The following is a 14,544-nucleotide window of genomic DNA, read 5'->3' as shown; positions in this document are numbered from 1 at the left end:
AAAAGTCTCTGGCTATCGACTCTATCCATGCCTCTCATCTGGTAAGATGGATACAAAACTGGCTAAATCATAGAAGGCAAAAGCGGTGGAAGGGTATTTTTCTGACAGGAGATCTGTGACCGGTGGTGTTCCAAAGGGATCAGTGTTGGGACCCCTGTTGTTTGTAATGTATATATAAATGATTTAGAGGAGAATGTAGGTGGTCTGGTCAGTAAGTTTGTGGATGACCCAAAGATTAGGGGAGCTGTGGATAGTGAGGAGGATTGCCAGAGGATATAGAAGGATATTGATAGGCTGGAGACTTGGGCAGAGAAATGGCAGATGATGCATTTTGGAAGATGTAATGCAGGAGGGAAGTATACAGTGAAAGGCAGAACCTTGAGGAGCAGTAAGACACATAGGGATCTAGGCATACAGATCCACAGTTCCCTGAAAGTGGCAGCACAAGTGGATAAAGTGATCAAGAAAGCATTTTGAGGTCTTTCTGCTATAATGTGTGTTTCATTAATGTGAATTGCCTGTAATAAGATTGAATGGTGGATATTGTTTAGATAACACAAACTTTCTGTACAGGCACATCGATTTTTCCACAGCAATTTACCTCTGAAGCAATTTTCTACGGTGATTTTCTATAGCACAAGGTCACAAGAATGCAACTATTGCATTTTAGGAGAAATACCTGGAGCATCATTGCCTTAATTGATTGGGACATAGAGTATAAAAATTAGCAAGTTCTGTTACAGCTGTATAGTTAGCTGTATAACTTTAGTTTGACCAAATTTCGAATATTGCATTCCATTCTGGTCTCCACACTGCCAAAAGGATGTGGATGCTTTGGAGAGGGTACAGAAAAGCCTTACCAGGATTGGGTAGGGTTTTGAGGCCAAAGCTACGTGGAGATTGGGCAAACATGGTGTATTTTCACCTGAATGTTGGAGGATGCAGGGCAACCTGATACAAGTTTACAAAATTATGAGAAGCATGGATAGAATGGATAGTTGGAGTCTTTCCCAGGCTAGAAATGTTAGCTACTGGGGATCATGGGTTTCAGATAAAAGGGTTAAACTTAAATGATATGTGAGAGGTAGGTTTTTTTGTAAAGAGGGTGATAAATGCCTGGAATGTCTTGCCAGAGGAGGTGGTGGAGGTAGATACAATTGCAACATTTAAGAGGCATTGACAGGTATACAAATAGATGGGGAATAGAAGGAGTGAGCTGTGTATAGGTAAAAGATTTTTAGCTTAGAAAGATTATTTTGGAAAGATGAATTTGAATACAGGGTTAATGGCAGGATTCTCGGCAGTGTGGAGGAACAGTGGGATCTTGGGGTCCATGTCCACTGATGCCTTAAAGTTGCTACCCAATGTGATAGGGGTTGTAAAGAAGGCATTTGGTGTGTTGGTTTTCATTGACAGGGGAATTGAGTTGAAGAGGCGTGAGGTTATGCTGCAGCTCTATAAAACCATGGATAGACCACATTTGGGTTCAAAATGTGGAGCTGGATGAACACAGCAGGCCAAGCAGCATCTCAGATGATGAAGGGTCTAGGCCCGAAACATCAGCTTTTGTGCTCCTGAAATGCTGCTTGGCCTGCTGTGTTCATCCAGCTCCACACTTTGTTATCTTGGATTCTCCAGCATCTGCAGTTCCCATTATCACTCACACTTCTGTTCACGCTATTTATGTTCGGTTGTGGTTGCTTCATTATAAGAAGGATGTGGAAGCTTTTCAGAGGGTGCAGAGGAGATTTACCAGGATGCTGCCTGGGCTGGAGGGCAGGTCTTATGAGGAAAGGTTGAGGGAGCTAGGGCTTTTCTTATTGGAGTGAAGAAGCATGAGAGGTGACTTGATAGAGGTGTACAAGATGATGAGAGGCATAGATAAAGTTGATAGCCAGAGACCCAGTGCAGAAATGACTATTACAAGAGGCATAATTTTAAGGTGATTGGAGGAAGGTATAGGGACGATGTCAGAGGTAGGTTTTTTACACAGAGATTGGGTGGGCCAGTTAGTTTGACCTTTGAGTAGGATAATAGGTCAGCACAACATTGTGGGCCGAAGGGCCTGTATTGTGCTGTACTGTTCTATGTTCATCTTTATTCTTTGTAGATACCAGCACACATCAATACCCATGCACACTACCACGTGTGGCTACATTCCTCCAAACACCTGTAAACTCCAGCACACGTTAATATTTACCTGCATATCTGCACAAATTGAATTGAATTCTTTGAGGTGACACAGGCGGTGAATGAGGATAGTGTTTTGGATGTTATATACATTATACTTTCAGGAAGCATTTGACACAGTACCACATTGGAGGTTGGTTGGCAAATTAGAAATGTTTGGGATTGATGAGTCCTTGGTAACATGGGTCAGGAGTTGGCTGAAAGAGAGGAAACAGGGTAGGTATAGATGGGCATTTCTTAGATTGGAGACGAGTTGAAAGCAGTGATTGCCTGTGATCGATGTTGGGATTCTTGCATTTTCTGATTTATACAAACTATTTGATGCTGGGTGTTGAGGACAAAATCTCTAAATCTGCAGATGCTACTAAAGCTAGGGAGACTATGGAATTATGAGGATGATGCTGAGTGTCTACAGAGGGACATTGAGTTGGCCAAAGAGGCAGACACCTGGCAGATGGATAGAAATGCAGAGCCTGGTGAGGTTATGCATTTTGCTAGAAGAAACAGAGACATTATAGGCCCAATGGTACAATAGTGAGGGAGTACAGCAGCAGAGGGACCTCCGGGTTCATGTCCATGATACTCTGGTGGTTAGGCAAGTTGAAACAATTGTTAAAAGTGTTTATAGAATTCTTGGGTTTATAAATTGAGGTATAAAGTATAAAAGCCAGGAAGCAAGGCTACACCTCATGTGGAGCCGCATGTGGAGTATTGTGTTCCACTCTGGGCACCTTATTTAATGAAGGATGTTAAAGCCCGGGAGAGAGTGCACAGGAGGTTTACCTGAATGACACCAGGACTGAGGAATTTTAGATACAAAGAAAGATGAGAGAGTTTGGGCTTCTTTTCCTTGGAGCAGGGAAGATTAACAGCGACCTTATTGAGGCATTCAAAATTAGAAACATTGTTGACTGGGTGCAGGAGGAAATCTGTTTCCACTAGTTATGGAAGTAGCTACGGGTCGTAATTTCAAGATTGCCAGCAAGAGATCCAGGAGTTAGATAAGGAGAAGCTTCTTTACTCAGAGTTGTTAGGATTTGGGATGCACTGCCTGTGACCATGGTGGGGGTGGATTCCATAGCAGCTTTCTGCATGCCAGTGCACACGCCCCCTACAGAGCTGTGCACGCCCCTACTTATCAAGATATGGCTGTACAAACTGTACACATTACATATCAAATAGGGTTAAGGAGAATCCAAAGGGATTCTACAAATACATTAAGGAAAAAAGAGTAACTAGAAAAAGATTAGGACTGCCTAAAGATCAGCAAGGCTGCCTGTGTGTGGAACCGCAGGAGATGGGGGAGATACGAGACGAGTATTTTGCATCAATGCTTACTGTGGCGAGGGATACTGAAGTTAGTGAATTTGGGGGAAACAAAGTGTGATATTTTGAAAAATGACCATATTACAGAGGAGGATATGCTGGACATCTTCAAATGCATAAAGGTGAATAATTCCGGGACCTGGATGAGGTGTACCGGAGAATTCCGTGGGAAACTGGGAAGTGATTGCTGGGCCCCGTGCTGAGATATTTGTATCATCGATAGGCAAACTCCAGTCTTCCAGCACCTCACCTGTGGCTAATGTGGCTGCCACTATTTAATCCAGGAAGTTATGAAGTACTGCATTTTGGTAGCTCGAATCACGGCAGGACATATGTATACTTAATGGTGAAGTCTTGGGGAATGTTGCTGAGCAAAGAAACCTTGGAATGCAGGTTCATAGTTCCTTGAAAGTGGAGTCGCAAGTAGGTAGGATAGTGAAGAAGGCGGTTGGTATGCTTGCCTTTAGTGTTGAACGCATTGAATATAGGAGTTGAGGTCACGTTGTGGCTGTACATGACATTGGTTGGGCCACTTTTTAAATACTGTGTGCATTTCTGGTCTCCCTGCTTTTGGGAAGATGGTGTTAAACTTGAAAGAGTTTAGAAAAGATTTAGAAGGATTTGCCAGGGTTGGACGATTTGAGCTATAGGGAGGGGCTGAATAGGCTGGGGCTATTTTTCCTGGAACATTGGAGGCTGAGGGGTGACCTTTTATAGAGGTTTATAACCTCATGAGGGGCATGGATAGGGTGAATAGACAAAGCCTTTTCCTGAGGGTGGGGGAGTCCAAAACTAGCAGGTTTGAAGTGAGAGGGGAAAGACTTAAAAGTGACCTGAGGGTCAAATTTTTCGCACAGAGTGGTGTGTGTATGGAATGAGCTGCCAGAGGAAGAGATAGAGGCTGGTACAATTATAACATTTAAAAGGCATCAGGATGGTTTCATGAATAGGAAGGGTTTAGAGTCACCTCATGCTCCCAAGAGGAGTTCGAACAGTTCATCCACTTCATCAACATCTTCCACCCCAACATCAAGTTTACCTGGGCCATCTCCAACACATCCCTCACCTTCCTGGACCTTTCCATCTCCATCTCAGGCAACCACCTACAAACTGATGTCCATTTCAAGCCCACCGACTCCCACAGCTACCTGGAATACACCTCCTCCCACCCACCTTCCTGCAAAATTTCCATCCCCTATTCCCAATTCCTTTGCCTCCGCCACATCTGCTCCCAGGATGAGGCATTCCACTCCCGCACATCCCAGATGTCCTCGTTCTTCAAGGACCACAACATCTGCACCCCCCCCTCCCCAGCAGTGGTTGAGAAGGCCTCAGCCGTGTCTCCCGCATTTCCCACAGCTCATTCCTCACACCCCGTACTTGCAATAACAACCAAATTAAAATCCCCCTCATCCTCACATACCACCCCACTAACCTCCGGATCCAACGCATCATCCTCCGACACTTCCGCCATCTGCAATCTGACCCCACCACCAAAGACATTTTTCCATCCCCACCCTTGTCTGCCTTCCGGAGGGATCACTCTCTCCGTCACTCCCTTGTCTGCTCCACACTGCCCTCCAACCTCACCACACCCGGCACATTCCCCTGCAACTGCAGGAAGTGCTACACTTGCCCCCACACCTCCTCTCTCACCCCCAACCCAGGCCCCAAGAAGACTTTCCACATCAAGCATATGTTCACCTGCACATCTACCAATCTGATATACTGCATCCGCTGTACCCGTTGTGACTTCCTCTACATTGGGGAAACCAAGCGGAGGCTTGGGGACTACTTTGCAGAACACTACGCTCAGTTCACAATAAACAACTGCACCTCCCAGTCGCGAACCATTTCAACTCCCCTTCCCATTCCTTAGACGACATGTCCATCCTGGGCCTCCTGCAGTGCCACAACGATGCCACCCAAAGGTTGCGGGAACAGCAATTCATATTCCGCTTGGGAACCCTGCAGCCCAAGGGTATCAATGTGGATTTCACCAGCTTCAAAATCTCCCCTCACCCCAGTGCATCCCAAAACCAGTCCAGCTCGTCCCCGCCTCTCTAACCTGTTCTTCCTCTCACCTATCCCCTCCTCCCACCTCAAGCCACACGCCCATTTCCTACCTAATAACCTCATCCCACCCCCTTGGCCTGTCCGTCCCCCCCCTGCCCTGACCTATCCCCTCCATACCTCCCCACCTAGCCTCACCTCTACTGGCTCCATCCCTGCCTCTTTAACTTGTGTATCTCCTCTCCACCTATCTTCTTCTCTATCCATCTTCGATCCATCTTCCCCCTCCCTCCCTATTTATTTCAGAACCGTCGCCCCATCCCGCTTTTCTGATGAAGGGTCTAGGCCCGAAACGTCAGCTTTTGTGCTCCTGAGATGCTGCTTGGCCTGCTTTGTTCATCCAGCTCCACACTTTGTTATCTTGGGTTTAGAGTGATATGGGCCAAATGCTGGCAACTGGGACTGGATTAATTTTGAATATCTGGTCAGTGTGGACGAGTTGGACTGAAGCATCCCTCCATGTTTGTATGACTCAACAACATCATTATATCCCTGTATGCAGGAGCACCCATCCATATATACTCACAAACTGCTGTTTGCACAAACACACATCTTTAGACAGTGGCACACATCACTATGTACCTGCACACACCAGCAGGCACCTGTACTTTATTAGACATGCACCAAGCCAATCATAAATGTTGTGAATCTGTGAATATTCCTTTACATTGGTTTAATATTACTTAATTCCAGGTCCACTGAGTTGAAAATGGTTTTAAATTAACAAGACTCCACAGCGCATTAGTTGAAATACCACTAAACCAAATAATACTGAACAGTTCAAACTGACTAATCTCAGAAGGGAAAATCCTCAAATGCTTCAAACACTCTGCTGTTTCACTTCCATGGCAGAGTGACTCAATTGGAAGTGCTCTTCATATTCACTCAATGATTAACAGCAGGAACTCTGTCCACAGTCTTACAAGGTTCAGCTTATGTTTGGTTTCGAGTGTCTGTTCTCAGGGCAGTCAGCAAAGGGAGATGGGGAACAATGCTTCGATCTCTAGGCCAGCTCAAACCTGCCTCCTACTGATCACATTTATAGCGCAACAATGATTCAGACTGAGAGACAGCTCCTCTGCACTGGAGATGCTGACCTGCGTCTGGACGTGGCAGAGCAGAAATGAGGCAGCTACAGTGACAGCACACAGAGCAATACCACAGAGGGGGTGGGGGGGTGGGGCATGTGATTTTGCTTGGTGCTCGGGACCAAAATGGGCCAAGTATTTTCTTTAGAAAATGGGATATCTACCAAAATAAAAATTCCAAACGGGAACATAGGCAGTGGGATCAGACAGACACAAAAAGATTCACAGCACTGACTGAGCAGTCGAGTGTGAGGGGGAGCAGGTTTTCGAGTATGACCGGGAGCTCACTTACATCCCAGTACAAACAGAAAACGCTAGGATCTAGGCCCGAAACATCAACTTTTGTGCTCCTGAGATGCTGCTTGGCCTGCTGTGTTCATCCAGCTCCACACTTTGTTATCTCGGATTCTCCAGCATCTGCAGTTCCCATTATCTCTGGTACACTTTGGCAGAGAAGTGGTTTGGAGGTGACCTTATAGATGTTTATAAAATCATGTGGGGTATGGATAAGGTGATTGGGAGGTGTCTTTTCCCTAGGGTGGGGGATTTCAAGACTGGGGACATTTTTAAGATGAGAGGAGAGGTATTTTACAAAAGACACGTGGGGCAATTCTTTTATACAGGGTGGTTCACGCGTGGAATGTACCTCCTGAAGAAGTGGTGGATAAGGGTACAGTTACAACATTTAAAAGAACTTCTATATGCACTGATCTATTATATTATGCAAGTTCCTTTTTGAACATTTCAGCTGAAGTTGTCTGCATCACACTCTCAGGCAATGCATCGCCTAGCCAAACTCTTCCCTCCATGAGAAAGGTTTAATTCAGATCACATTTGCTTGAAGAAAGTTATCTCAGTGCAACGGAACCATGATCAGATGGGCCAATGGGCTGACGAGTGGCAGATGGAATTTAGTTTAGATAAATGTGAGGTGCTGCATTTTGGAAAGAAGAATCAAGGCACGACTTATATACTTAATGAAAAGGTCCTGCGGAGTATTGCTGAACAAAGGGACCTTGGAATGCAGGTTCATAGTTCCTTGAAAGTGGATTCTCAGGTAGACATGATAGTGAGGAAGGTCAAAAGAACTGTGGCTGCTGTAAAGTTCTTGTTCTTAGGAAGGGCCCCCGGACTCAAAATGTTAACTCTGATTTCTCTTTACAGGTGCTGCTAGACTTTTCCAGCAATTTCTGCTTTTAGAACATAGAACATGACAGCACAGCCTTCGGCCCTCGCTGTTGTGCCGACCTGTCATACCGATCTCAAGCCCATCTAACCTACACTATGCCATGTACGTCCATATGCTTGTACATTTTTGCTTTGCTGAAGAAGGCGATTGGTACGCTTGCCTTTATTGGTCAGTGCATTGAGTACAGGAGTTGGGAGGTCATGTTGCTGCTGTACAGGATATCGGTAAGACCACTTTTGGTATACTGTGTTCATTTCTGGTCTTCCTGCTGTAGGAAGGATGTTGTTAAACTTGAAATGGTGCAAAATAAATTTACAAGGATGTTACTGGGATGGCAGGGTTTGAGCTATAGGGAGAGGCTGAATAGGCTGGGGCTATCCTCCCTGGAGCATCGGAGGCTCAGGGATGACCTTCTTAAGAGGTTTATAAAATCATGAGGGGCATGGATTGAGTAAATATGCAAAGTATTTACCCCAGGGTAGGGGAGTGCAAAACTAGAGGGCATAGGTTTAAGGTGAGAGGGGAAAGATTTAAGAGGGACCTAAGAGGTAACTTTTTCATGCAGAGGGTGGTGCGTGAATGGAATGAGCTGCCAGAGGATGTGGTGGAGACTGGTACAATTACAATATTTAAAAGGCATCTGGATGGATGTATGAATAGAAAGAGTTTTAGAGGGATATGGGCCAAATGCTGACAAATGGGACAAGATTAATTTAGGATATCTGGTTGGCATGAATGAATTGGATTGAAGAGTCCTTCCATACTGTAAAGCTCTCTGACCAGAAATGTGTTTGTGCCCCACCATTTTCAATCATTTAATGAGTAGGAGCTTCTCCTTCTATTCTGTTCAGATCCCTGATGATGGTAAACGTCTCAACTGGACCTCCAATTAGCCTTCCTTTCTCCAAAGAATCCCAACTTCTCCAGTCTATCTTCATCACGGACATTCCTCACTTCTGGCAGGATTTCTGGGAATCCCAATATATCCAGCATGCAGGGAAAACTGAAGCAGTAAAGCTAATTGTACTTGTGTCAGTAAAGCAGATACACAAACTGACCTGAAAGATCTCCACAATGAAGTAGCTATGTAAAATCAAGTGAGTGGTTTGCTATACTACTTAACTAGGGCAATGGTCACTTCCAGGGATCACTGGAACAGAGGATTTCTTGACTCTGACCAAACACAGGATACATAACTCAGGAACCAGATGGAGGTTGAATGTTCTTGATCAGATTCCCAGTCAATATTCCTTGGTGTTGAGCAAAGCATGTGAAGATGGGGTGCCCTGCTTCTTGTCTGAGCCTAATCATCAGGACAATGGGTCTTAGCTGATAATGAATGCTGAGATACAACGAGCAACCATGGAGAGCAGGAGATGGAGCCCCCATCAGTACCTGGCCAAGAATAACACACACACAGCCCAACCCAAGCTGCATGAAGGACAGTTACTATTCCTCCTTGGGCATGTCACTCCATCTCCAACCTGTGCAACTCAATGCGTTTCTTACTTTAAAGTGGATATGGGAGGTAGTGCTGAGCTTCAACCGTTGCAGTCCCTGTTGCTGTAGGTAGATCATAGGGATTGATTTCCAGGATTTTGAGCCACGAGGGAAATGCAATTTATATTTCTAAGTCAATGGCTTGGAAGGGAACTTGCAGGGGATGGTGTTCCAATGCATCTGCTGCCCTTGTCCTTCTAAATGGAAGTGGTCGTGGGTTTGGAAGTTGCTGTTAGAGGCTTCATGAGTTGCTGCAGTGCATCACGTAGATAGTACACACATTGGTAACTCCCAGGATGTTGATTCATAGGACCATTAGATATAGGAACAGAGGTAGGCCATTTAGCCCATCAAATCTGCTTTGCCATTCAATGGGATCATGGCTTATCCAATAATCTTTTTAACGACTTTTCCCTACAACCACTGATTTCCCACCCTGATTAAAAATCTCACTATCTCAGGCTTGTATCTATGCTGTAAGTAGAGCCCCAGAGTCATACAGCACAGAAACAGATCCTTCGGTCCAAGCAGTCCATGCTGACTATAATCTCAAACTAAACTAGTCTCACCTACCTGCGCTGGGCCCATATCCCTACAAACATTTCTTATCTAAATGTTGTAACTGTACCCACTTCCACTGGAAGTTCATTCCACACACATACACTCTCTGTGAAAGTAAAAGTTCATGTCTATTTTTAAATGTTTCTGCTTTCACCTTAATATACCCCTAGTCTTGAAATTGCCTGCCCTGGGGAAATTACACCTGCCATTCACTTTACTGGTCTCTCTCCTCCCTCTTATCTAGTTTGGTCAGAACTAGATGTGGAGGTGCCAGTGTTGGACTGGGGTGGGCAAGGCCAGAAGTCACACCATACCAGGTTATGGTACTGGGAACAAACCAAATAGCTGAAATAACATAGATAACACGGCATGAAGCTGGATGAACACAGCGGGCCAAGCAGTATCAGAGGAGCAGGAGCAGGAAAGCTTGACGTTTCAGGTCGGGACTCTTCTTCAGAAATGGGGGCGGGGAAGGGGATTCTGAAATAAATAGGGAGAGAGGGGGAGGCCAATAGAAGATGGATAGAGGAGAAGATAGGGTGAGAGGGGACAGACAAGTCAAAGAGGCGGGGTTAGAGCCAGTGAGCGTGAGTGTAGGTGGGGGAGTTAGGGTGGAGATAGGTCAGTCCAGGGAGGACGGACAGATCGGGGGGGGGGGGGTGGGGGTGCGGGATGAGGTCAGTGGGTAGGGGATGGGGATGGGGCTTGAGTTGGGAGGAATAGTTAAGGAGGCAGGGACTAGCTGGGCTTGTTTTGGCATGTGGTCGGGGGCGGGGAGATTTTGAAGCTTGTGAAATCCACATTGATAGCCTTGGGCTGCAGGGTTCCCAAGCGAAATATGAGTTGCTGTTCCTACATCTTTCGGGGGGTGTCATCGGATACAGTATTCACCTGCACATCTGTCAATGTGATATACTGGATACACTGTTCCGTTGTGGCCTCCTCTACATCGAGGAAACCAAACAGAGGCTTCGGGACCGCTTTGTGGAACACCTATGCTCTGTTCACAACAAACAACTACACCTACACCTCCCAGTCACAAACCATTTCAATTCACCCCTCCCACTCCTCGGACGACATGTCCATCCTGGGCCTCCTGCATTCCCACAATGATGCCACCCAAAGGCTGCAGGAACAGTATCTCATATTTCGCTTGGGAAGCTTCAAAAGCTTCAAAGCTTTAAAATCTCCCCTCTCCCGGCCACATGCCAAAACCAGCCCAGCTAGTCCCAGCCTCCCTAACCATTTTTCCCAACTCAAGCCCCACCCCCATCCCTGTCTGTCCTCCCTGGACTGACCTATCTCCTCGCCCCCACCCAACTCCCCACCTAAATTCACCTTCACTGGCTCTAACCCGGCCTTTTTGATCTGTCTGTCTCCTCTCACCCTATCTTCTCCTTTGTCCATCTTCTATGCACCTCCCCCTGCCTCCCTATTTATTTCAGAATCCCCTTCCCCTCCCCCATTTCTGAAGAAGGGTCCCGACCTGAAACATCAGACTTTCCTGCTCCTCTAATGCTGCTTGGCCCACTGTGTTCATCCAGCTTCACACCGTATTATCTCAGATTCTCCAGCTTCGGCAGTTCCTGCTATCAGCTGGAAAAACATGATAGGTATAACAGTCACATGCTGAGTGTCTAACCAGAGTAACAAATTATCTAAAACTATACACACTAGTTAAGTAGAGAGATTGTAAGTTGTCATGGTGAAGGTGTCAAACCAGGGCAGTAAGGAAGATTTAACAAATGCAGAACAGTATGGTGGGGTTACATGGAGTGTGACGTAAACCCAAGGTCACCCATCCATGCTCTCAAGGCCAACTGCAACATTGTCATCAAACCAGGAGACAAAGGAGGTGCCATTTCCATACAGACTGGAATGGACAACTGCAAAGAAGTGTACTGACAACTGAACAACCAGGAACACCCAGGTTAGCATGGATGAGTTGGATCGAAGGGCTGGTTTCCACGTTGTACAGCTCTATGACTCTATGACTCTATGACCACAGACAACCACCTGATGATCCAACCAAAGGACTCACCCATCAACTTAAAAGATTGATGAAGACTTTTGATCCAGACCTTCAGAGTAACCCATGCACTCTTGCATAGGAAACTTCTACTGCCTTCCGAAGATACACAAAGCCAATACACCTTAATGTCCCATCATATCAAGCAATAGGCCCCTGTGAGAGAACCTCTCTGGCTATGTCAACGGAATCTTGAAACCCATTGTACAAGGAATTCCCAGCTTCTGTCACGACACTACAGATTTCTTACAGAAACTCAGCACCCATGGGCTAGTCAAACCAGGAACATACCTCATCACAGTGGATGCTTCAGCACTCTACACAGGCATTCCCCCATGATGACAGCATCACTGCAACAGCCTCAATTCTCAATACCAACAACTATCAATTTCCAGATACCATCCTGCAACTCATCTGCTTCATTCTTGACCACAACATCTCCACATTCGACAAACAATTCCTCATCCAAACACACGGAACAGACAAATTTGCACTCAATATGCCAACACTTCCATGCATAACTTCAAGCAAGACTTCTTTGCTGCGCAAGACATGAAACCAATGCTATACACCAGGTAGATTGATGGCAGTTTCTTCATTTGGACTCATGGTGAGGAATAACTGATATAACTACATAGCAATATCAACAAGTTTCAGCCCAGCATCAGACTTACCATGGGCTATTCTTCAGAATCAGTCTCATTCTTGGGCACATACATCTCCATCAAGGATGAACACCTCAGTACCTCACCTATTGTAAGCCCACAGATAACTTCACGATGCTGCACTTCTCTAGCTCCCACCTCAAAAATATTAAAGAAGCCAGCCCCTACAGACAAGCCCTGTACATACACAGGATCTGCTCAGATGAGGAGGAACACGACAGACACCTAAAGATGCTGGAAGTCACCCTCATAATAACTGGATACGACACTAAACTCCTTGATCATCAATTCTGACATGCCACAGTGAAAAACCACAATGATCTCCTCAGAAGACAGACACAGGATACAACCGATACAGTACCCTTTGTCATCCAATACTTCCCAGAGTGGTCAGACTATGCCATGTTCTTCGCAGCCTTCAACATGTCATTGAAGACAACAAGAATCTCACCAAAATCATCCCTACACCTCCACTTCTTACTTTCAAACAACCGCCAAACCTTAAACAGCCCATCATTTGCAGCAAAATACCCAGCCTTCAGGACACCATCGACCACAACATCACACAACCCTGTCATGGCAACCTCTGCAAGACGTGTCAGCTCATTGACATGGAGACCACGATCACACATGGTAAGTAACACTACCCACCACATGCATGGCAGATACTCATGTGACTCAGCCAAAGTTGTCTATCTCATACGCTGCAGGCAAAGATGCCCCGAGGCATGGTATATTGTTAAGACAAAACAGATGCTACAAAAACAGATGAATGGATACCATACAACAATCGCCAAACAGGAAATTTCCCTCCCACTCGGGGAACACTTCAGTGGCCATGGACATTCGGCCTCTGATCTTCAGGTAAGCATCCTCCAAGATACACAACAACGCAGGATCACCAAGCAGAGACTGATAGCCAAGTTCCGTACCTATGAAGATGGCGTCAACTGTGATCTTGGGTTCATGTTGAGCTACATAAGACCCCAACACACTGTTCTGTATCTGTAGAGTCTACCTTATTGTCCTGTTTTAATACCATCACCTTGATAAATTATAATCTCTCTACCTTTTAATGAGGTTGTACAGTTTTGGATTACTTGTTACTTTGGTTAAACCCTCAGCATGTAAGTGTCATGTCTATCATATTATTCCAGCCATTTGGTTTGTCTCCAGCACTACCCTATTCTTTAGTTTTTTTGCTTATGATCTCTCTACCTCAAGTAATCAGATGATAGGTCATCCCTTCACTAGCTACTCAGCTGTTGACACTCCACTCACACCACTTGTGAGATCTTTCGGTCTCTCTGCCTGTAAGTTTTGTGCCTGTGTGCTTCTCTTCACTCCACCTGACTAAGGAGCAGTTTTCCAAAATTTTGTGATTTCAAATAAACCTGTTAGACTATAGCCTGGTGTCGCATGGCTTCTGACTTGGTCAGAACAAGTTGAAGCATATTTTACTCTGTTGTTAGATTCCCCTAGCACCTGCCTCAGGTCCAGCCCAGTGGCTGTGTCCTTCAGAAGCAGTTACATCATCTGAGACATAATCTAGAGATTGTGTAGGTGCTACCAAACATTCCTAGCCTCTGACCAGCTCTTATAGTGATTTCGTGGGGTGAGGGCAATGCAGTTTCCGATGGCGTGACTCTCAGAATGCTGAGTGTGGAGGATTCAGAGATGGCAAGGCAGGTAACGGTCTGATGAAGGGTCTAGGCCCGAAACGTCAGCTTTTGTGCTCCTGAAATGCTGCTGGGCCTGCTGTGTTCATCCAGCCTCACATTTTATTATCACAGTTAAATTCTGTCTCAGCTTGGTGTCTGGCATTTGTGCAACTAGACAGCAAAGTGAGGCTCACACACTAACTGAGAAATTATCCCATCATTAGAACAACACATTTTATTAGGTAGCAAAGTATCTGTCAAT

Source organism: Stegostoma tigrinum, chromosome 35 (assembly GCF_030684315.1).
Source record: "Stegostoma tigrinum isolate sSteTig4 chromosome 35, sSteTig4.hap1, whole genome shotgun sequence".
In the NCBI taxonomy this organism is placed as follows: domain Eukaryota; kingdom Metazoa; phylum Chordata; class Chondrichthyes; order Orectolobiformes; family Stegostomatidae; genus Stegostoma; species Stegostoma tigrinum.
The sequence above is the reverse complement of the archived record's forward strand: the minus strand, read 5'-3'. Positions refer to the sequence as shown.